Source organism: Rattus norvegicus, chromosome 4 (assembly GCF_021556685.1).
Source record: "Rattus norvegicus strain SHRSP/BbbUtx chromosome 4, alternate assembly SHRSP_T2T, whole genome shotgun sequence".
Classification (NCBI taxonomy): Eukaryota; Metazoa; Chordata; class Mammalia; order Rodentia; family Muridae; genus Rattus; species Rattus norvegicus.
Genome location: NC_141537.1, coordinates 2632780 through 2658489, shown reverse-complemented (window position 1 = coordinate 2658489; position 25710 = coordinate 2632780). Strand labels below are relative to the sequence as shown.

At 38.1% G+C, this 25710-nt stretch overlaps 1 long non-coding RNA gene across 1 annotated transcript in view; it reads right to left on the bottom strand.

Annotated features, from left to right (window-relative positions):
- Nucleotides 1–14086, bottom strand: part of LOC147994631 (uncharacterized) — an 84561-nt gene extending 70475 nt beyond the window's left edge. The window contains exons 1-2 of the long non-coding RNA XR_015686272.1: nucleotides 13900–14086; nucleotides 7795–7860 (exon numbers count right to left, since the gene is read on the bottom strand). This is a non-coding gene — a long non-coding RNA (uncharacterized LOC147994631). The remainder of the gene's footprint in view (nucleotides 1–7794; nucleotides 7861–13899) is intronic.
- Between the last annotated feature and the right edge of the window lie 11624 nt (nucleotides 14087–25710).

Genomic DNA, 25710 nt, shown 5'->3' with positions numbered 1-25710 from the left:
ACGCTTACACCTAAACCACACAAAGATGCAAAAAAGAGAACCAATTTCCCTTAAGAATATTGATGTGAAAATACTCAATAAAATTCTCTCACACTGAATCAAAGAACACAACAAAAATGATCATCCATCATGGTCAAGTAGGATTCATCCCAGGGATGCAGGGATGGTTCAATAAATAAAATTCCAACAAAGCAATCCATTATGTAATCAAACTCAAAGGAAAAAAAAACACATAGTCATATCATTAGATGATGACAAATCATTTGTTAAAATGCAAACCCCTTCATGATAAAATTCTTGGAAAAATTGGGAATCAATAGCCCATATCTAAACATAGTAAAAGCAATATACAGCAAACCAGTGGCTAACATCAAACTAAATGGAGTGAACCTTGAAGCAATCCCACTAAAATCAGTGACTACACAAGGCTGCTCACTCTCTCCCTACATATTCAGTATAGTACTTAAAGTCCTAGCCAGAGTTAATAGACAAAAATTAAAGAGGTGAATGGGATACAAAATAGAAAGCAAGTCGTTAAAATATCACTATGTCCAGATTATATGCTAATAATTGAAGTGACCCCAAAATTCCACCAGAGAACTCTTACAGCAGAAAAACAACTTCAGCAAAGTGAGTAGATATTAAATTAATTCATCAAATCATTACCCTTCGTCTACTCAATGGATAAGTGGAAAGAAATTGGGGAAATACACTCTTAGCCATAGTCACAAATAATATAAAATTCCTTGGGATGATTCCAGCAAAGCAAGTAAAACATCTGTATGACAAGAACTTCAAGTCTCTGAAGAAAGAATGCAAAGATCTAAGAATATGGAAAGACCACCATGTTCATGGATTGACAGTATTAATTTAGTAAAATTAGTAATCTTGCTGAAAGCAATCTACAGATTCAATGCAATTCCCATCAAAATACTGAGTCAATTCTTCTCAGAGTATGAAAGAATGTTTTGCAAATTCATTGGAATAACCAAATACCCAAGATAGGAAAACTATTCTAAATAATATAAGAACTTCTTGTATAATCATCATTTCTATCCTCAAGCTGTTTTACAGATCAATAGTAATAAAACACTTTTTGGTATTGCTTCCTAGACAGGCAGGTAGATCAATGGAATATAATTGAAGACCTAGAAATGAACACACAGATGTATGGTCAATTGATTTTTGAGAAAGGAGCTAAAAATTTTGCAATGGGGAAAAAAAACAGCGCTTTCAACAAATGGTGTTGACTCAACTGGATGTTGGCATGTACAAGAATGCAATTTTATCCATTATTATCTCCTTTTGCAAAACTCAAGTCCAAGGCGATCAAGGACCACCACATAAAACCAGATACATTCAAACTAATATAAGAGTGATTGGGGAAGAGCCATGAAGACATGGGCACAGGGGAAATTTCCTGCACATAACAACAATGACATATTCTAAGATCAAGAATTGACAAATGGGATCTCATAAAACTGGAAAGCTTCTGTAAGTGAAAGGATACCGTCAATAGGACAAATTGCCTACCTACAGATTGGGAAAATATTTTTTTCCAATCCTACATTAGATAGATAATAATGTCTAATTCATTTAAAAAAAACTCAGATTCCAAAGAAACAAACAATCCTATTAAAAATGGAGTACATAGCTAAACAAAGAATTCTCAACTGAGGAACATTGAATGGCTGAGAAGCACCTAAAGAAATGTTCAACATCCTTAGTCATAAGGGAAATGCAAATCAAAATGACCCTGAGATTCTACCTCACACCAGTCAGAATGCCTAAGATCAAAAACTCAGGTGGCAGTAGGTACTGGCCAGGATGTGAAGAAAGAAGAACACTCTCCCATTGTTGGTAGGATTTCAACACAACCACTGTGGTAATCATTCTGGAGTTTCCTCAGAAAGCTGGACATAGTACTCCCTGAGGACCAAGCTATACTACTTATTGATATATATCCATAAAATGCTCCAAAATATAACAAGGACACAGATTCCTCACTATTCCTGCAGGCTTACATAAAATAGCTAGAATCTTTGTCCCACAGTTATCTGGCAGTAACCAGGTATGTCTGACTCACTATAAGAATGGTTTTATGAAGGGGGAATAATATAGCCACAGGAGGAAATATAGACTCAAAGTATGGGGCAGACACTGAAGGAAAGATGATCCAGAGACTGCCCCATGGGGTTGTGTTCAATATACATTTACCAAACCCAGTCACTATTGCACATGTTAAGAAGTCAATGCTGACAGTAGCCTCCAAGTGTCCTTAGAGGATCTGGCAGAGCCTAACAAACAAAAAATTGGATGTTACCAGTAAACCATTAGACTGAGAATATCGTCTTTAATGGAGGAGTTAGAGAAAGGACTGAAACAACTATAGGGATTTGCAATGCCATTAAAAGAAGAATATCGACCATCCAGATCCCCCAGCGTTCCAAGGTATTAATTCATCAAAGAGTATGGATGAAAGACCCATGGATTCAGCCTCATATGTATGCATAAGATGGCATCGTTGGACATCAATGGGAGGAAATGGCCTTGGTAATGTTAAGGCTAGAAGCCCCAGAGTAGGGGAATGCCAGGGCTTGGAGGAGGGAGGGAATGGATAGGTGGTTTGAAGAGCATCTTCATAGAAGCAGCAGGAGGGGGAAAGGGATAGGTAGTTTCTGGTGGGGAAACAAGGGAAGCAGATAACATTTGAAATGTAAATAAAGAAAATATCCAATAGAAGAAAAAAATCTAAATCCATATCTAAACCAGTCACAGCCCCAAAGATTCAGCAATTGAACATGACTAACCATTTAATGAGTAATCATAAGTTTATCTTTGTAGGATGATGTCATACAGGTGAAGGCAGGTCCAAGATAGAACAAGGATGAGAAGGAAGGATAGGCGTGGGCAGAAAAGCTTGAGGGAAGAGGAGGAGACTGGAACAGAAGGAGACTGGGGAAGAAGACATTGGGAGAACATCAAGGCTGAGGTTAAGTTTCCACTCTGTATATTTACAGGTTGTTACAAATGTTCTTAAGGGAAGGAAGTGTAAAGGGCTTTGTATGTTGAGGTGGGCAATTATATCTTATCAATTGGATCACAGGTTATTAGTGTTTTCTTTCTTGTTGCGAATTAAGTATAAAGAATATTTGGCGACTAGGACACTAAGCTGCCACAGAATTGAGATGTATATTTCTGGCATGGTGGCAGCCTGCCTTAGGAACTGGAGGGGTAGAGAGATTTATGCCATGCTCAGAGAGAGGCCAATGGCAGTGTGATATGGGATGGAACAATGCGGGTCAGAGGCTTTGCTGAATGGGATGAAGATATCAGTCAGATATCTTGGAGCACTGTGGTGCCACACCTAGTGGGGGTAAAGGACAGCTTGCATTTTAAAATTTTACAACAACATATCTTCACAGTTCTTGGATTTCCTTTAGAAAAAAATCTCAGAGCTCCCAGGACTAATCCACCAACCAAAGAATACACATGTAGGGACCCATGGCTCCAGCTGCATTGTCGCAGTCATTGCTTTATCTGGCTTCAATGGGAGGGGAGACCCTTGGTCTTGTGGTGACTTGATTCCTCAATATAGGGGAATAATAGTGCAGTGAGGAGGGCCTGGTTGAAGGGGTAGGACCACCCTCATAGAAGCAGAAGGAGAGGTATGGAATATGGGGTTTACAGAGGGGAAACTGAAAAAGGGAATGACAGTTGTAATGTAAATAAATAAAATAACTACCAAAAAAATTCCAACCAAAGAGTTATATCATGTAATGTCTGTCTTCGTTTTAAAGATTTGTTTTTATGTGTGTGTGTGTGTGTGTGCGCGCATGTGTGTGTCCATTTACGTGTGCATTTGCATGTATGTATGTTTGAGCATGAATGCAAACACATAATCCACGTGTGTAAAGTGGCCTCAGAGGTCAGTAGAGATATTTATATCCTCCCAGTAGGTGTCAGAGGTGGTTGTGAGCTGCCCATATGGATGCTGAAAACTGAAATCTTGGTTCCCCAGAAACTCAGATGTTTTGTTAAGTGCTGATGTGCTTTCCAGCTCCTGTCTCCACCTTCATGGTGGGCAGTAAGTATCCCTTAAGTTGCTCCCTTCTGACCTGCACTACTATAATTATCATCAGGCTCTTCATGAAAAAGCCTTGTGTCAAGATTCCTCATGGCTTCCACACTTCTCATACTGAGAACAGATTCCTGGAGATTTTCTGAACTCCCCCCCCATTCCCTCTCTCTCTCTCTCTCTCTCTCTCTCTCTCTCTCTCTCTCTCTCTCTCTCTCTCAGTGTGTGTGTGTGTGTGTGTGTGTATGTGTGTATGTGTGTGTGTGTGTGTATGAGTGTGTGTGTGTGTTGTTCTCTAGTATGTGTGCATATTTGCAAACAAATGTATACTGGCTAAAAGATAACCTCAGATGTTCCTCCTGGAAATCAACTTTATTTTTAATATTTTGTCCCTTATCAGCCTTAAACTTAACTAGTGAGGTTAGTCTGGCTGGCAAATGATTGAATGGATCATTTGACTCCATCATACCAGCACAAGAAATACAGTCTTGCAAAACTATGGACAGTTCTGCTTCCACCTCATCATACATTCTGGGGGATTGTATTCAGGTCTTTCTTCCTTCAAGAGAGTGCTTCACTGACTTAGCAAGCACACAAAACCATGCCCATATCATGGCCATTAATTCATTTTTTAATATAAATGGCTTCATGTCACAATGAGCTAATAAAGGCATCGCGTGTATGAATTAGCAAACTCCATCAAACTGATTGTCCCAAGCTCTATACGTCTCAATGAACTTTTATACCATTGAACAAAAATTCTGAAGTGTGGACCTTCACTTTGTATTTTGTACTGTTATCACTAATTACATGTTAATGCCCTTCTCCACCACAAAGAAAAATAAATGACAAGGGATTTAATGCTAAAAACTAACGAAAAACTAGCTTTATTTCATCTTTACCACTCATAACTCATATATTTTTACTGCCAATCTTGTTTTTTCTAAATGTATAGCATCATGCACACATTTCTGTGTGTTTGTGTGTGTGTGTGTGTGTGTGTGTGTGTGTGAATGTTTGTACATATTATAGGCTAGATCAAAAATGAGGGGAAATGTGATTACTATTTTTTTTTTCTGACTTGGGTCCCCTTCCTTAATATAGTACACTCTAAGTCTATCAAATTCCTGAAAATTTTGTGATTTCCCTCTACATAAAGCTGATTGGTAGTCTATTTTTACATATTTTCAATATTTCTTCATCTACAGATTTTAAAGAAAGTATCTTTTCCTTTAAGGCCTTCTTATGCCATGTGTGATATGTTGCACTGAAGCCTTTTAGTAGTCTTGAGTCTCTTTCTTCAAAATTTCATCCTGGGGAAAAGTATGTGTCAGTACCTTCATAACCAATTGTGGTGCTGCTCTTTTGCATTTTGTAGCAATAAGGATTAGGTAACTGCACAGTTTTCTGTTGGATTACATTCAGAGAAATCCTGGCCTGTAGATTCTGCATGCCTATATCCACAGGTGTAACTGAGTAGAATATTAAACATATTAATGACTTTATGTACTAAGCAAACATAGAGAGTGCGTAGGAAGGTGTGTAACACTCTTGTGTTTTTACATTTTCTTTGGATTGGAGGACAAGAAAAAAATTCATCCAAATAAGCTCCTGTAAAAAGTAATAGTAAATATGATATTGAAAAGCAATGTCTAAGCTATGAGATGGATTTGCTCATCTTAAAGGGCCAGTCCCCAGAAAGCACATAGTTCATCAAAAAAAAAAAAAAAAAACCTCAAGAGTTTCTCCAAGAATCGTCTCCAACACCACCCTTTAGGTCACTTTGAGATAAGTCTGACTCTGAATATTGCTTGAGATGGAAGCAATGAAAAGAAAGTCAAGGGTAATTTATATCTGTGACTGATAACTTCCTGTTGCAGGGGACTCCAGCATGGACCACCTGCCTGGACCCCTCCCACTGATCAATAGCACCCAGAGATGCTTTATGCCAATACTTAAGAGAATACTGGCCAGGAAATGAGGGTTTCCACAAGCTCTGCAACCTCACCTTAAACATTCCTAAAATTAACTACCAGTACTACAATGGTACTCTGTCAAGACTATCATCATCATCATCATCATCAACAACAACAACAACAACAACAACAACAACAACAACAACAATCCTGAAACACATAAGTGCAGTTGTTTAATCCTGATTTGCTGATTCTATTCCAATATTTGTATATGGAATGTCACCTGCTCTGGGTAGAAAGAAAAACAGGCAGGGCTGAGGGCATCTTCCAAAATTCACTAATGGGGTTTTGTGGTGGCTTTAGGACCTGTATATATATACATATGGGGAATATGACTTTTCATAGAAAGACTCATGTATATTTATGTCCTAAAACATTGTATCATCACATATAACTACGTTAATAAATGGAGTTCCAAGAAGAAATACCGCTAGGTCATTTAAATGAGAAATGTCCCATAGTTTCTGGAACTTGGTATTTCAACCATAGCTGATGGCACTGTTGTGGGAGGTTTAGGATGTGCTGCAGCCTTGCATATCTCTTGGTGTGGGCATTAAGAGTATAAACCCTAAAGCTACTTTCCATTCTCTCTCTCCTTGATGCTGACTGTTGAGTGTGCTGGTATATTTCACCACCAGTGTGGACGTATTCCTCTAAAACTGTTACCACATTTAAACTCTCTTCTATAAGCTGTTTTTCACATGATGTTCTCTCACTTTTCTAAGTAACTAATACAGACTTCTAGTTTGGAAAATTGCTAATATCAAAGAAGCATGAAGGAAAGAAAAAACTTTCATGGGGGATAGGAAGATAGCTCACTTGATCAAATACTTGTCATCTAAGTAAAAGGGCTTTAGTTCAGTTCCTAAAACCCATATAATAAAAGCCAGATGTGGTGGCACATCCACATTGGGGAGATAAAATGTCAAGGAACATTGGATTTTACTGATGAAACATTATAGTTTACCTGGGATATTCAGGGCACTGAAAGTCCCTGTCTCAAAGAACCCAAGGCAGATAAGAGATGATGAGTGATTTCCAAGGTTTGTATTTGGCTCCACATGCAAGCACATCTGCATATGAACCTATAGTGTACATGTGCACACATGAACACACAAAAACAAAAAGAAAAGAGCGAAGCATTTCATCTTAGTTACTTTTCTCTTGGTATAAAAAATACCATAGTTAAGGTGATTTATAGGTAGAAGGGTTTATTTGTGTGTTATACATGTACAGGAATACGAATCCATTACAGTTAGTAGTATAATGGACAGAATAAGCCTGCTTGTGAAGAAGCTGAGAGCCAATATCCCAAAAGGTAAACAGATGGCAGAAAGAGTACACTACAAATGGTGTGTGCCTTTTGACAAGGTAAAGCCCAATCACAGTGACGTACTTCTTTTCCTAAGACAATATCAAGTAAGCTCCCCAAAAAGCCAGCACCAACAAGGGACCAAGTTTGCATATGCTTGAGATTATGGAAAACATCTCATTCAAACTACCACACAGGTGTGAACTATTTAATCAACAGATAATTTTTGATTGTGTGTTGTACTATTTGTGTTTATTTGGCTTATTACATGCATTTGGAAACTCTGATCCTTATTCTTGCATTACAAGTGTACTTAACTGTTATTTTCATTTGCTTCCATGGTCTCTGGAATGTAGTGATAGTAAAAAAGGAACAGAAATATTTGCATTGGTGAAAGTATTTGATCCAGATTACAGGTTACCACATACCAGCTGCTGCTCTTAGAAGGGCATAGAGTTGTCTTCTCATTGTCTTTTAAAATCCTCCCTCCTTATCTGTGGGAAATTAGAAGATCATTATTACTGGCAAGACACCTGCTTCACAAAAAAAGCCTGGAGTTTGCAGCAATCAGCAATGAGAGGTGCCTTGTAATTGGCTCATAAGAACAGCAAGGTATAGAAGCAGTTACGGCCTTCTCAATGTGCTTGTTTCATTAGTAGGAACTCATTAAAGATATAGGCAAATTAAAGTGTAAATAAGGAGTCTCATTCTCCATAATTACAACTGTATATCTACTGCTTGTTTCCAGCATTCAGATGAAACACTCACTGTACCCAGGCCATTTGAACAATGCTCTGAGGGTTTTCATAGTACACTTTGTCCATAAACCTCAGGACAGTTTTAGAAAATGACCTATATTCAGAACAATGTGGTATAAACTCCATAAATGTCAGTGGATCCAAGCCAGTATACACTGAATATGCTTAAATGGTGTTGCACCATTGAGTCCCATTCCTGAAGCCTCTTGGATACATAGCTCTAACTGGGTGATAAATGTAGGGTATCTTTGCACATTATTTTCCTGCAATGACAAAAATTTGGAAGGAACCCAGAAAGATTGTTAGGGCTTGATGGCTCGCATACTAGCCAAAATAAAAAGAGCTTAAAGATGAATAAAGCCCTGCACCAAAATATGGTTAAACTGATGCCATTCTTTGACCTGTGTATGCATGAAACAAGAACAAAGAACAAGCATACACACATTCATACACACACTTGAAAAAGAACAGAAAAGAAAATTATCTATATTCTTAAATTGTTTTTTCTAAGGAGAGAAACCAACAAAATATATTCATGAAGATAATATACCAAATGAGAGAACGAAGTATGATTCCACCAAAGTCTATTGTGTGAAATCAGTGATGTTATTGGGCTTACTAATACAGAAAAAGACTGAGGGTTTACTTTTACCTCAAACAGCTACATTACTAAAATTCTTAGTTCAGTATAGAAGACATCATGGAAGTCACATTAAGGAGTCCAAATTACAATGAGCATTCCAGATTCTACATATGCTAGTATTGCTCAAGATCATTTGAAGGTGAATTAAGGTAAGACAGAGTGATGGCTAGACTTCTTGGTAAGGATTGTGAGAACTCCCCACTCTGTTCTCTAGAGTGGGGTGCCAATAGTTCCATTACAGTTATTATAGACCCAGCTATCCCAGTGATCTGCTCTTTAGGGACCTATGCTATTGGGCCAAGATAGTTGGGACTCTGAGATGGTAATTGTATAAGCATGTTATTTACAGAAGAAGTGAGGCATAGTAGAACGTATATTCTCAAAGGACTTGGAAAAAAACAAAACAAAACAAAAAAAAACCCACTGTCATACCTGTTCTAATTACTTTCCTACAAATCCTACCACTTTTTAGAGGTGAATCCTTGTATTGCTTTGCATGTCACATTGTTGAGACAAAATGCTGGACAAAAGGCAAATTTAAATAGGACAAAGTGTTTATTTTGGCTCACAGTTGAGGGTTCATCATATCGTGGTGTGGAAGACATGGTAGCAGATGCATGAGGAAGTCATTTACTTTGAATCGATTGTCAGTAAGCAAACCAAGATGAATGCTGTGCTCAGCTTACTTCCTCCTTCTCATTCAGTTCAGGATTCCCATAGGTACAATAGTGTCCCCCACATTTGAGGCAGGTCTTTATGTGTCAGCTAATTTAATATGATAATTCTTCATATATGCTAGTTGGCTTAGTTCCAAGTGATTTTACATCCTGACACTTGGGCAATAGTAAGCAGGTCAAACCTTATCTCAAAGTTACACTATCTGCTACCATGTAACAAAGAAGAGACAGAGTGTATTTAGCCAATCTCCAGACATTAGCATAAGTAATACCATGTTAGAGCCATAATTATGACTTTTAAAATCCAGGCCCCAATACCTGCTAAAATGAAAACAAAGACAGGATTCATCCAAGACCTAGCCCATATTTCCAAGAAAGTCCCTAAATGTACTAACCTTTGTTATTTGCTTCTGTATTTCTGTTTCTTGCTACCTAAAGTGTGACAAACAGGGTCTGGTTTTATGCATAAAAGAAAAAAAAAGTTTCAAAGGTTCCAGGATTCCTGATTTAGACAAGTTCTTCTATGAGCTACAGGCCAGCAATAAGTACTTTATTCTTTTTTTTCTCTAGCCAGCTTTAAGAGAATGGTTGAGTGGTCTCTTTTGGGATCCCTTCACAATGCTCTGCAAAAAACGGTAAGATCCCCAGAGACTGAGATGATGCTGGGATACTGGGTATCTTAAATTACCTCTGGATCTAAAATAGAGAGAAATCAGAAAGTTCCTTGGGGAAGCACACCCTGAGATGTTTAAGGGTTCCACAAACTTTTCTGACTTCAAGTCCAGACTACCCACCCCTCTACCCTAAAATAAAAAATAACAGTAAGACATGTAAAACTGTCATATTTGAATGATGTTTATGGTGCCTTCTTAACAGGACACATATTAAAGAGTGGACATAACCCCAATTCTAGTGTTCAAGATCCAATATCAGTGGACTGTGTGGTTTACGTTTGTGGGGTGGCCACCTCTGGCTATCTTTACACTTTTCTTGACTGTATTTCTCTCTGTGTGTTGGTCAGTTTCATTTTTGGTTAAAGAACCAAATCTAAAATAAGAGGAGTAAGCAATCCAAGGACCACTGTCAAAGGCACCAACTCTGCCCATAAAGTCGTGTACTACTTCTGGTAAGCTCATGATCCTCCCTATGGTAGAGAGAGAGAGAGATTGCACAGTCAAGGCTGGCTTAGTAAAGCACAACCAAAAAGGATTTTACAGAAAAGGATTTCTCACCCAGAATACTCCAGATCTTCTGGGAGATAGATTGGTCCTCCATTGAAGTCAGTTAGCCATTGAGGAAACTCTGGATTGCCAGATGATTCAGGCCATTTAGAACATGGGGACTGGAGGCCCAACCCACGCAGTTTCTGTATTTTGACCAGTGGATTTCTCTAGTGCAAAACTGACCTCCCTGACTGAAAACCTGTGGCCTCATGTACCTCAATCCTTTTGATTTGCCAAGAAACAGAGCAACACAGAATTCAGACTGTTCTCTCCGTACCCCTGGAAGAAGTTATATTTTCTCCTCCCTGTGGCCCAGCATAGGACCAGTCATGTTTTGGAAAAGAATAATAGCTCTCCTGTCCAAGACTTTGCAGGAAGAAGTAGCCTCCTGTACCTGAGGCCCCTCTCCCCTCCACATACAAAGAGTGACTCTGAATATGGGGTCTTTTAAGAATATCCCTGTAGTCATCTCTGGATGGCTTAACTGTCAAGAAGAATCAATTCTGTACAAATATAATTCTCAAAGTTGGACTTAGAGTCCACTAATGTGATTTTAGTAGAAAAGTGAGTGAGGGAGAGGGAAAGCGAGGGGGAGAGGGAGGGGGAGAGAGAGGGGAAGAGGGAGGGGGAGAGGGAGATTAACATATGAAATAATTCAGTTGGGAGAGACCTAAGCTGAAGCTACGAGGCATTTTTGAAAAAAACAAAAGTGTGGTGCATAATATAAGGTAGATGTTATGTAAATGACATAGAAAGATTCAGGACTCTTATACCCTGTACATTTTACAGTATCACATTTGTTCCAGCTTTCTAGAAATGCCTTTCATGTCCTGAGAAAAATTTCTCTATTTCTTTTACTATCAGGTATCATTGTTTTAATTATTTTTTCCAAAACACAAAATCCTAGAAATATAACCTCATGTCCTCTTAATACAGACCCATGTCCATAAATGAGCTTCTTGGAAACAATCCAGGACCACCTTTATGCTTCCTGATTTCGGAAATCTCTGGCTGGGAATGCAGAACTACATTTCTTATAAGTTCTGATGTAGGTATTGAAATGGTTTGGTCAGAATTTTAATAATATCAAAGGGATTATAATGCTGAGGGCCATTCTAACAAGGTTGTAAATCAACAAATATTTTCAATACACTGGCAGCACAACATAGATGGGTTACAAAAAAGCAGGGAAATCTCTGCTGAAAGCCAGAGATGCTGTCTAGTGACATTTTCTTTCTTCCCTCCTTCCTTTCTTTCTTCCTTCCTTTCTTTCTTTCTTTCTTCCTTTCTTCCTTCCTTCCTTCCTTCCTTCCTTTCTTTCTTTCTTCCTTTCTTTCTTTCTTTCTTTCTTTCTTTCTTTCTTTTTTCTTGCTGGATGCTACAGTCTCTGTTCACACATTCCAAAGAATTCAACAAAAACTCATAGCAGGTCAAAAAAATTGATGATAAATGGACATCCTGCTAAAAATTACTAAATATAACATGTAAGGAGTATGAATATTTTAAAAAGAGTAAAAAATATCTTTCAAGCATCAATAAAAAGCTACTCAACTAACCATGCTCCCTTGTTATCTTGGTCATCATTAAATATTAATCTACTAATTTTACCTTGCAAAGAATGTTATAGGAAACATATGGACACACGATGGTGTAGTCTCCAGTACCTCAACAAAGAGACATTGTCCTAAATTCTTTTAGAAGCCTGGTTTCTAGAATAATAATTCTATAAAAATATTATCTCAATTTAGACCTGTTTCCCTAGGTTTGCTCATGCCACATGTTGTCTAGAATGACTCTATCCAAATTACCAGTTTTATGTCAACTTTCTGTTACCAATATTATACCTTTTTAACCATATCCAATAACTTAAAAGCCAATAGTCCATAACCAAGGCATGTAGAGCATATTTATACATTTAAAACCAATCAGAAACAAAATTGAAGTGGCTACACATGTCTTTAATATTTAGACCAAGCACCATTTTTACCCTTTAAGCTATGATGTTAAGAGAAGCACCTTGTCACCTGTTGAGTCTAATAATCAGCTCATGTAGACGCTTACCCCTGGGCAGCTTCTCCAGCTGACCTAGACTCTTGGCTACAGGTGTAGGGCTCTAAAGGCCGATTGAAACTGCTTTTTATTCATTTGTTCCTTTTTGAAACGAGTTAAAACCAAATCAAGGTGTGAAAGACCAGCAGATAAAGTTTTTACCATTTTCTCTTTTGAAGATGAAACATAAAACATTTAAGCAACAAGAAACAAAAACCACAGACATAAACTGACAAACATGGACAGCTTGGTGCACCAAGGACAGACAATAGACAAAGGGGAAAAACTAGATGGTGTCCCGCCAAGGGGATCCAGATTCCAATAGGAGTCAGCAGAGAGGTAGGATTTCCCCTTTCCCACCACTTCCACGGTGACCATCCACTCAAGTGGAGTTGATATGGACGATGGATTGTCTCAATTCCTGGACTAGTCCATCAATGTGTTGAAACCAAATTCCTGTAAGATACTGAGATATATTACGGGATATCTGAGCAGCACGACTGACATTCACAAATGGTATGGAAGTGAAACACAGCCCTGAATATTTTTACTCACAACCCAATTACATTAACTCCATCAAGCTGTGCATGGGCGTTGAGAAGTCCTTTTGTTTGATTCTCCAGAGTAAATTTTTCAGGCGGTCTACCTCTATCAAATCTGATCAGTATGACTCTTTGAAGCTCTTCTTCATAGCGAGCTGCCTCATCTTCTAAATCCTCTTCCTCAGAGGAGTCAAGCTCGTCTGTCTCTGAGCTATCAAGCTCTAAAGCCTCTAACTCCTTTACCAGATAAAGGCTTCTCCTTTACAAAACTTTTTTCTCCTTTCTCTGTTTCTCTCCCAGGGCGTTCTTTTCCCAACCTCTCGCTCCCTCAGATCTGAAGTCTTTGGAAGGGTCTTTTTGCTTATATTTATCTTTTCTCTTTGAGCTCTTTAATTTTTTTCGCTCTGTTTCTGACATGCTGCCTTGTAACTCCCCTAGCACTCTCTGTCCTGCTATTACAGTTGGGCGGCTCCCATTTTCTAGGCATGACTTCTGACATTGTCTAGCAGCAGCCACAAAATCAAAAACCAAAAGAGAAAGCATGAAGGCAGCCAAAACGATAACAAAAACTTCCGCACCATCTTCCCAGCGGGGGAGAGAAGTGGAACAGATCAAGACCAAGCATATCTTTCAGAGCTTACCTTAAACACTACAGTTCTGGAATCTCTCCCTGGACGGAGGACCACTCCTCGGTGCCTGGCGATGGTGTGGCGTTTTTTTCCTGGGTTTCAACACCAGATGTCCCATGCTATCTCGCCAGCAAGAACACGTGGGGACACACGAATCCTTCTGCAGCAAAAACGTTTATTGTATCTTAAAGAGAGGGCCCGGGGCGCCAGCATAGCACGGCTTATATACACCCTAGCGCGGTGCATCCACACATGATTATACATGATCTCATAGGCACGCCCCGGAGTGGGCAAAGACCTGGCACGAAGGCACTCTTGCACATGTGCACACAGTTAACTTCCTGAAAGGAAGTTGGCTGGCGCGGCGAAGGCCAGCACCATCTAGTAATGGCAAAAGCTATCCCGGCTTTCCATGTGGGGCACAGTGGAAGCCAGCGCCATCTTGTGGTGACAAATGTTATTGCGGCTCTCCACAGATAATGGTTACAGAGATGACTCAATTGATAAAATAATATTCATATGTAAAAACCTGAGTCAATTCCCAGCACTTATGTAAACACACAGGCACAGGCATGGTAGCTTATCCTTATAACCACAGTGCTGGAGAGGTAGATTCATGGTAACCTCTGAAGCTTTCAAGTTAGGCAGTCACAGGGAGAAACCTTGCCTAAAAAATAAAGGGGGCATGGAGAGTATAGGTAGATATTGACAGAAAACAACACCTGAGATTGACCTCTATCCTCTGAAAACTCCCCAACACACACACACACACACACACACACACACACACACACACACACACAAATTTCAACAATAAAAATAGTTAAATGCACTCAGATATTTCATAATCAGAAAAAAAGAGCAACCATGAAAATTGATCTTCCAGAGTTACTTAGGCACAGAAGTATGCTGATGTAACGTTTAAAAGCAATTTAGCAAAATGTATTTCATTGTGTTAGTTGTGTTTGTAATGAAAAAAAATAGGCATCCTTCATTTGTAGAAGGAATCAACTACTGTATTGAAAACAAGGACATAAAAAATCAAGTATGTATCCTTTTATCATATTCAAGTTATGCCTCCATGATCACAAATACTACTTAAGGGACATTTAAAGCAAAAAGGACTATACAAAGTATCAGAAAAACCAGGAGCTATATCTTTGAGAAAATCAAAAAGATAGATAAATGCAGACTATCCAGAGGGCACACAGAGTATATCCAAATAAACAAAATCAGAAATGCAAAGGGAGCCATAAAAAACAGAATAAGAGTAAATTCAAAAAAATCACCAGATCCTACTAGAAAAGCCTATATTGAACAAAAATGAAAAATCTGACTGAACTGGACAATTTTCTAAACAAATACAAGGTAACAAAGTTAAATCGGGATCAGATAAACCATCCAAACAATCGCATAACTCCTACAGAAATACAAGGTATTTTTAAAAGTCTCCCAACTAAAGGAACCCAGGACCCCATGGCTTTACTACAGAATTCTATTATACCTTCATAGAAGACCTCATACCAACACTGTACAAACTATTCCACAACATAGAAACAGAAGGTACACTTCCCATTCCTTCTATGAAGTCACAATTAAACTTATACCTATACCACACAAAGGGCCAGCACAGACAGAGAACTTCAGATCAATTTCCCTTAGGAATCTCAATGCAAAAATACTCAACAAAATTCCCTCAAACCTAATTCAAGAACACATCAAAAGGATCATCCATCATGATAAAGTAGGCTTCATCCTAGGGATGCAGGTGCGGTTTAATAGTCAGAAATGCATCAACATAATCCACTATGTAAACAAAATCAAAATGAGAAAAAAAACCATGATCATTTCATTAGATGATGAGAAATTGTTTGACAAAGTACAGTACCTTTTCAGGATAAAAGTCCTGGAAAGATCAGGCATTCAATGCTCATAGAGAAACATAGTAAAAGCAATATACAGCAAACCAGTAGCCAACATTAAACAAAATGGAGAGAAACTTGAAGCAATCCCACTAACATCAGGGACTAGACAAGGCTGCCCCCTCCCTCCGTATTTATTCAGTGTAATTCAGTGTAGTCCTAGCCAGAACAATCAGATAATGAAAGGACATCACAGGGAAAAAAGTGGAAATAAAGAACTCAAATATTACTATATGCAGATGATATGATAGTCTACACAAATGATGCCAAACGTTCCACTAGAGAATTAATAAACCTGACAACCAACTTCAGCAAAGTGATTGGGTGTAAAATTAACTCAAACAAATCAGTTGCCTTCCTATATTGAAAGGATAGACAGGCTGAGAAAGATGTTGGGAAAAGATACCCTTCACTACAGTCACAAATAATGTAAAATACCTCGGTGTGGCTCTAACCAAACAAGTGGAAGATTTGTATGACAAGAACTTCAAGTCTTTGAAGAAAGAAATTGAATAAGATCTCAGAAGACAGAAAGATCTCCCATGCTCATGGATTGGGAAGCTTAATATAGTAAAAAATGTCCATTTTGCCAAAAGCAATCTACACATTCAATGCAATCACCATCAAATTTACAACTCAATTCTTCTAGAGTTAGAAAGAGCAATTTGCAAAATATTTTGGAATACCAAGAACCCAGAAGAGAGAAAACTGTCCTCAACTATAAAACAACATCTGGGGAAATCACCATCCTGACCACAAGCAGTAATACAGAGCAATAGTGACAAAAACTGTATGGTACTAGTAAGAGGCAAGCAGGTAGATCAGTATAATAGAATTGAAGACCCAGAAATGAACCCATACACCTATGGTCACTTGATCTTTGACAAAGGAAAAGAAACCATACATTGTAAATAAAATATCATTTTCAACAATTGATGCTGGTTCACCTTCAACACGTAGAAGAATACAAGTTGATCCATTCTTCTCTCACTGTAGAAAGCTTAAGTCCAAGTGGATCAATAACGTCCAAATAAAACCAGATACATTCCAACTAATAGAAGAAAACATGGGGAAGAGTCTTGATCACATGGGCACTGGGGAAAATTTCCTGAACAAAACACCAATGACTTATGCTGTAAAATCAAATATAAACAAATAGGATCTCATAAAACTGCAAAGCTTCTGTAAAGCAAAGGGCACTCTCATACGGACAAAATGGCAACCAACAGATTGGGAAAATTTCTTTGCCAATCTTATATCTGATAGATCATCTAATATCCAAAATATACAAAGAACTCAAGAAGTTAGACTCCAGAGAGCCAAATAACCCTATTAAAAATGGGGCACAGACCAAAGAAAGAATTCTCAGGTGAGTAAAATCGAATGGCTGAGAAATACCTAAAGAAATATCCAACATTCTTAGTCATGAGGGAAATGCAAATCAAAACAACCTTGAGATTCCACCTAACACCAGTCAAATTGGCTAAGATATGAAATTCAGGTCACAACAGATGCTGGGGAGGATGCAGAGGAAGAGGAACATTCCTCCATTGTTGGTGGGATTGCAGTCTTGTACAATTACTCTCAAAATCAGTCTGTAGATTCCTCAGAAAATTAGGTATTTCAAAATCTGAGGACCCAACTATACCTCTCCTGAGCATATAACCAAGAGATGCTAAAACATAAAACAAAGACACATTTTCCACTATGTTTGAAGCAGCCATATTTGTAATAGCCATAAGCTGAAAAGAACCCAGATGCCATTCAACAGAGGAATGGTTACAGAAATATGGTACATCTAGAAAATGGAGTACTACTCAGTTATCAAAAACAATAATGACTTCATGAAATATAGGCAAATGGACTGTACTAGAAAATATCATCCTGAGTGAGGTAACCCAATCACAGAAAACCACACATGGTATGCACTCACTGATAAGTGGATATTAGCGCCAAAGCTCAAATTACCCAAGATACAATCCCCAAAACACATGTAGCTGAAGAAGAAGGATGACCAAAGTGCAGATGCTTCACTCCTTCTTAAGAGGGGGAAAAAGAGAATGAAGGAATGGCCATTCAGAGCCTGCCCCACATGTGGGAAAAAAATATACATATATATCCACCAAAGCTAGATAATATTGATGAAACTAAGACATGCACGTTGGCAGGAGTCTGATATAGCTGTCTCATGAGAGACATGGCCATAACTTGTCAAATACATAGGTGAGTGCTAACACCAAACCATTGAACTGAGAACGGTGTCCCCATTGGAGGTATTAGAGAAGAGATTGAAAGAGCTAAAGGGGCTCTCAGCCCCATAAGAACAACAATCCCAACCAACCAGAGCTCTTAGGAACTAAACCACAACTCAAAGACTACACATGGACAAACTCATAGCTCCAGTGTCATATGTAGCAGAGGATGGCCTTGTTGTGCACCAATGGAAGGAGAAGTCCTTGGTCCTGCCAAGGCTTGACCTCCCAGTGTAGGGGAATGTCAGGTGGGTGTGTGAAGGAATGATAGTTGTGGAGGGGGAATACCCTTATAGAAGGAGAGAGTGATGGGATATGAGGCTTATGGCTGGGGAACTGGGAAAGGGAATGTCATTTGAAATATAAATAAAAATATCCAATAAATATAATCTGCTGGAGCTGAAAAAAATTCTAAGTTCAGAAATTACCTAAGGGACTGTCCCAGTAAAACGTCTACCAGCCTTAAACTATGTATATTCCTTCATAACGTGGATGCACCCTAAATGTCATGCAACAGATCAAAATAATTTAAGACTAGCATTCACAAAGGTAACTAGTTATAGGTGTGTCTTCTCCTGGATTCAAATAAAATAATAAAAATAAATACAGGATAATCAGAGCAGGTTTAGCAGTGGATAGGAAAAGAAGAAAGAAAGACTGTTAACTGGATGTGAGAAGTATAGTGTCATTGTTAAAGTGTATTCGCTATACTGATTTGCTGTCCTGATCAGCATTAATTATCTATTTAACATGACCTAGAGTCATCTGAGAGGATAGCATTGATTGACGGGTGGTCTAAATTAGATTGGGTGGCCTCTCATCATGTCCATAGGGGACATTCTTATTTGTCAAGTGCTGTGTTTGGGTAAAACCCACTGTGGGATTGTAGATTGCTATACAAGCAGTACTAGCTGTATAAGAAGGCTATTTAAGCATGAGCAAACAAGCCAGATAGCAACATCTTTCTCAGTGGTTTGTACTTCCAGCTGCTGCTTTAGGTCCTGCTCTGACTTTACTTAATGATGAACTCTGCTGTGTAAGAATAAACCAGATAAATCCTTCCCTCGTCAAACTTGATTTTGGTCTGAGTGTTTTATTACAACATTAAAACCATACCAGAACATACACTGAGGTAATTCATGAGAAAATATTGGAATGGTAGGATTTACTCTTAGTACAGGTGTACGAAGATTGGCCAACAAACCAGGTACATTCCATTTCAGAGTAAGTCTTTTTTTTTTTTCTGAAAAAAAGAGATCTTTAAACTGAAGCAATGGGAATTGGAAAGGACACAGATAAATTGACCCCACCATGAAAGAAAGTGAAGGACAAATCCACATACAGGTGAGGTTTGAAGAGAAAATTAAAAAAAGAAATATAAAAATTGCTAGGTAATATAATTAGGAATATTTTTCTCAAACAAATTTCCTCCTTAATAAGTTATTAAGGTGTGGGTATTTTCAAGAAACCTGGGAGGAGGCTATCAAGGGAAGTTAGAATACCTCCTAAAATGCACATATACAAGGACAAATAATCTACTTAATTCTATTTTTATACAGAGTCTATGTACATATTGCTGTCTCTCCTGGAACTATGTAAAACAGGCAGAGCAAATATGCTTGTCTGAAGGGTAAAGGTACATGCCACCATACCCATTTGCCTCCAATTGTTAATACAATTGTCACACACAGCCATACCCTCACCCAGAAGCTTGGTGACAGAATAATAAGACTTAAACTGGTGGATAAAGGTAAAGGCTTCTTGATCTGTTAATCTTTTCCTGAAGTTTGGGTCTGTAAGTCTTCTTACCTAGAATAACATAGCATCACAGATTGTGTCTCACAAGGCTTTAAATAAGGAAAGTGGCATGATTCACAGGTATTGCAGAAAGAGCATAATTGCATCTATTATATATGAAGCATGATTTTTCCAAAGGTTAATGAATAATGGTATTTTTTTTCATGTTTATTAACTTGGATATTTCTTATTTACATATTATTCCATTTCCTGGTTTCCTGGCCAACATAGCCCTAACCCCTCCCCCTGCCTTTCTCTACAGGTGTTCCCCTCCCTAACCTCCCCCCATTATCGCCCTGCCCCCAGAACAATCACGTTCACTGGGGGTTCAGTCTTGGTAGGACCAAACGCTTCCCCTTCCACTGGTGCTCTTACCAGGCTATTCATTGCTACCTATTCACTGAGGTTAGAGCTCAGTGTCAATCCATGTATAGTTTTTGGGTAGTGGCTTAGTCCCTGGAAGCTCTGGTTGGTTGGTATTGTTGTTCACATGGTGTGTCAAGCCCCTACAAGCTCCTTCAGTCCTTTCTAAGATTACTTCAACGAGGGTCCTGTTCTCAGTTCAGTGGATTAATGATGGCATTCGCCTGTGTATTTGCTGTATTCTGGCTGTGTCTCACAGGAGAGATCTACATTCAGTTCCTGTAGGCCTGCACTTCTTTCTTCATCCATCTTATCTAGTTTGGTGGCTGTATGTATGGGCCACTTGTGGGGCAGGCTCTGAATGGGTGTTCCTTCTGTCTCTGTTCTACACTTTGCCACCCTATTCACTCTCAAGAGAATTCTTGTTTGCTTATTAAAGAAGGAGTGAAGTGTTTGAATTTTGGTCATCCTTCTTGAGTTTCATGTGTTCTGTGCATCTAGGGTAATTTGAGCATTTGGGATAATATCCAGTTATCAATGAGTGCATACCATTATGTTTTTCTGGGATAGGGTTACCTCACTCAGGATGATATTTGCCAGTTCCATCCATTCACCTATGAATTTCATAAAGTCATTGTTTTTGGTAGCTGAGTAATATTCCATTTTGTAGATGTATCATATTTTCTGTATCTATTCCTCTGTTGAAGGGCATCTGGGTTCTTTCCAGCTTCTGGCTATTATAAATAAGGCTGCTATGAACATAGTGGAGCAGCGTCTTTGATATATATTGGGACATTTTTAGGGTATATGCCCAAATGAGGTACAGCTGGGTACTCCGTTAGGTCATTATTAAGTTTTCAGAGGAACCTCCAGACTGATTTCCAGAATGGTGGTACCAATCTGAAATCCCAAAAAATCTCACCATATCCTCGCCAGCATATGCTGTCACCTGAGTTTTTGATCTTAGCCATTCTCACTGGTGTGAGGTGAAATCTAAGACTTGTTTTGATTTGCATTTCCCTTATGACTAAAGATGTTGTACATTTCTTTAGGTGTTTCTTAGCCATTCAGCATTCCTCAGCTGGGAATTCTTTGTTTTCCTCTGAAAATCATTTTTAATAGGGTTATTTGTCACCCTGCAGTCTAACTTCTTGAGTTCTTTGTATATTTTGGATATAAGCCCCCATCAGTTGTAGGATAGGTACAGCTCTTTTCCCAATCTGTTGGTGGCCATTTTGTCCTAACAACAGTGTCCTTTGCCTTACAGAAGCTGTGCAGTTTTATGAGATCCCATTTGTCTATTCTTGATCTTAGAGCATAAAACATTGGTGTTTTGTTCAGGAAATTTTCTCTAGTGCCCATGTGTTCGAGATTCTTCCCCAATCTTTCTTCTATTACTTTGAGTGTATCTGCTTTGATGTGGATGTCTTTGATTCACTTGGACATATAGCTTTGTACAGAGTGATAAGCATGGACCGATCTGCATTCTTATACATACTTACCTCCAGTTGAACCAGCACCATATTCTGAAAAATGCTATTTTTTTTAATTGGATGGTTTCGGCTGCTTTGTCAAAAATTAAGTGACCACAGGTGTGTGGGTTCATTTCTGGGTCTTCAATTCTATCGGACTGGTCTATCTATCTGCCTCTGTACAAATACCATGCAATTTTTATCCCTATTGCTCTCTAATTCTGCTTGAGTTCAGGGAGAGTGATTCCCCCTAGAAGTCCTTTTGATGTTGAGGATAGTATTAGCTATCCTGGGTTTTTTGTTATTCCAGATGAATTTGCAAATTTTTCTGTCTATCTCTCTAAAGAATTGGATTGGTATTTTGATGGCGATTGCAATGAATCTGTGGATCACTTTTGGTAAAATGACCATTTTTACTATGTTAATCCTACCAATCCTTGAGCATGGGAGATCTTTCCATCTTCTGAGATCTTCAAATTCTTTCTTCAAAGGCTGGAAGTTTTTATAATACAGAACGTTCACTTTCTTGGTTAGAGTCACAATGAAGTATTTTATATTATTTGGGACTATTGTGAAGGGTATAATTTCCCTAATTTCTTTCTCCGCTTGTTTCTTTTTGTGTAGAGGAGGGCTACTGATTTATTTTACTTAATTTTATACCCAGCCACTATGCTGAAGGTGTTTCTCCGACTTAGTAGTTCTCTGGTGGAACATTTGGAATCACTTAAATATACTATCGTATCATCTGCAAATAGTGATATTTTGATTTCTTCTTTTCCAATCTGTATCACTTTGATCTCCTTTTGTTGTCTGATCGCTCTGGCTAGAACTTCAAGAACTATATTGAATAAGTAGGGAGTGAGTGGGCAGCCTTGTCTAGTCCCTGATTTCAGTGGTATTGCTTCAAGTTTCTCTCCATTTAGTTTAATTTTAGCTACTGGTTTGATGTATATGGATTTTATTATGTTTAGGTATGGGCCTTGACTGCTTCTTCTTTCCAGGACTTTTATCGAGAACGGATCTTGAATTATGTCAAATGCTTTCTCAGCATCTAATGAAATGATCATGTGGTTTTTATCTTTTCGTTTGTTCATATAGTGTATTACGTTGCTGGTTTTCCATATATTGTACTATTCCTGCATGCTGGGAATGAAACCTACTTGACTAAGATGAATGATTGTTTTAATGTGCTCTTGTATTTGGTTTGCAAGAATTTTATTGAGTATTTTTGTGTCGATATTCATAAGGGAAATTGGTCTGAAGTTCTCATTTTTGGGGGGTCTTTGCCTGTTTTAGGTATAAGAGTAATTGTGGCTTCATAGAAGGAACAATTCTCTGTAGTGCTCCATCTGTTTCAATTTTGTGGAATAGTTTGGATAGTGTTGGTATGAGGTCTTCTATGTAAGTCTGAAAGAATTCGCACTGAGCCCATATGGAAATGGGCTCTTTTTGGTTGGAAGAGTTTTAATGACTCCTGGAATTTCTTTAGGATTTATGGGGTGGTTTAAATGGTTTATCTGTTCCTGATTTAACTTTGGTACCCAGTACCTGTCTAGGTAATTGACCATTTCCTCCAGATTTTCAAGTTTTGTTGAATATAGGCTTTTGCAGTAGGATCTGATTATTTCTTTGAATTTCCTCTGTGTCGGCAATTATGTCTCCGTTTTTATTTCTGATTTTATTAATTTGGACACACTTCTGTGTCCTCACATTAGTCTGTCAAAACATTTATCTATCTTGTTGGTTTTCTCAAAGAACCAGCTTTTTGTTCTCTTGATTCTTTTTATAGACCTTTTTGTTTTTACTTGGTTGATTTCAGTTCTGAGTTTGATTATTTCCTGCTTTTCCTCCTCCTGGATGTATTTACTTCTTTTTGTTCTAGAGGTTTTAGGTCTGCTGATATATGCTCTCTCTTGTTTCTTTCTGCAGGCACTCAGAGCTATAAGTATTCTTCTTAGCACAGTTTTCATTATGTCCCATAGGTTTGAGTACCTTCATTTTCATTAAATTCTAAGAAATCTTTAATTTTTTTTTATTTCTTCCTTGACCAGGTTATCATTGAGTAGGCCTTTGTTCAACTTCCATTTATATGTGGGCATTCTTCCCTTATTGTCATTGAAGACCAGCTTTAGCCCATTGTGGTCTGATATGACACATGGGATTGTTTCTATCTTTCTGTATCTGTTGAGGCTTGTATTATGACCAATTATATGGTCAATTTTGGAGAAAGTACCATGAGGTGGTGAGAAGAAGGTGTATCCTTATGTTTTACGTCAGAATGTTCTATAAACATCTGTTAAGTCCATTTCCTCATGAATTCTCTCAGTCTGTCTATTTCTCTATTTAAATTCTGTTTCCACGATCGGTTCATTGATGAGAATGAGATGTTGAAAACCCCTCCTATTGTTGTATGATGTACAATGTGTACTTTGAGCTTTAGTAATGTTTCTTTTATGTATGTAGGTGCCCTTTTATTTGGAGAATAGATATTCAAAATTGAGAATTCATCTTGGGGGATTTTTCCTTTGATGAATATGAAGTGTCCTTCCTTATCTTTCTTGATGACTTTTGTTTGAAAATCGATTTTATTTGATATCAGAATGGCTATTTCAGCTTGCTTCTTCAGACCAATTTTGTTGAAAGCTCTTTTCCAGGTTTCACTCTGAGGTAATGTCTGTATTTGTCTCTGAGGTGTGTTTCTCAAAATGCAGGGTCCTCATTGCATTTCAAGTATGCTAATCTATGTCTTTTTATTGGGGAATTGAGTCCATTGTTGCTGAGAGATATTAAGGAATAGTTATGGGTTGGGGATTTAGCTCAGTGGTAGAGCGCTTGGGTTCGGTCCCCAGCTCCGAAAAAAAGAACCAAAAAAAAAAAAGAAAAGGAACAGTTATTGTTGCTTCCCATTATATTCATATTTGGATGGGAGATTATGTTTGTGTGCTTTCCTCTCTTTGTTTTGCCGCCAAAACAATTAATTTATTGCTTTTTCTAGGGTGTAGCTTGCCTCCTTATGTTGGGCTTTACCATTTATTGTCCTTTGTAGTGCTGGATTTGTCGAAAGATATTGTGTAAATTTGGTTTTGTCATGGAATATCTTGTTTTGTCCATCTATTTTAATTGACAGCTTTGCTGGATACAGTAACCTGGGCTGGCATTTGTGTTCTCTTATGGTCTGTATCTCATCTGTCCAGTATCTTCTGGCTTTCATACTCTCTGGTGATAGGTCTGCCTTTATATGTTACTTGACCTTTTTCCCTTACTGCTTTTAATATTCTTTCCATGTTTTGTGCATTTGGTGTTTTGAATATTATGTGACGATAGGAGTTTTTTTTCTGGTCCAATCTATTTGGAGTTCTGTAGGCTTCTTATATGTTTATACGCATCTCTTTCTTTAGGTTAGGGAAGTTTTCTTCTATGATTTTGTTGAAATATTTACTGGTCCTTTGAGCTGGCAGTCTTCACTCTCTTCTATACCTGTTATTCTTAGCTTTGATCTTCTCATTTTGTCCTGGCTTTCCTGTATGTTTTGGGCCAATAGCTTTATCTGTTTTACATTATCTTTGACAGTTGTGTCAATGATTTCTATGGAATTTTCTGCTCCTGAGATTCCCTCTTCTCTCTCTTGTATTCTATTAGTGATGCTTATATCTATGACTCCTTGTCTTTCCCTTTGGTTTTCTATATCCAAGGTTTTCCACCTTTGTGCTTTCATTATTGCTTCTATTTCCATTTTTAATATCTTCACCTGTTTGATTGTGTTTTCCTGGAATTCTTTTAGGGATTTTTGTTATTCCTCTCTATAGGTTTCTACTTATTTATTTATGTTTTCCTTCATTTCTCTAAGGGAGTTCTTTATGTCTTTCTTGAAGTCCTCTCCCATCATGATCAAATGTGATTTATAATTAGGATCTTGCTTTTCTGGTGTATTTGGATATTCAATGTTTGCTTTGGTGGGAGATGTGGGCTCTGATTATGCCATTTAATCTTGGTTTCTGTTGCTTGGGTTCCTGCACT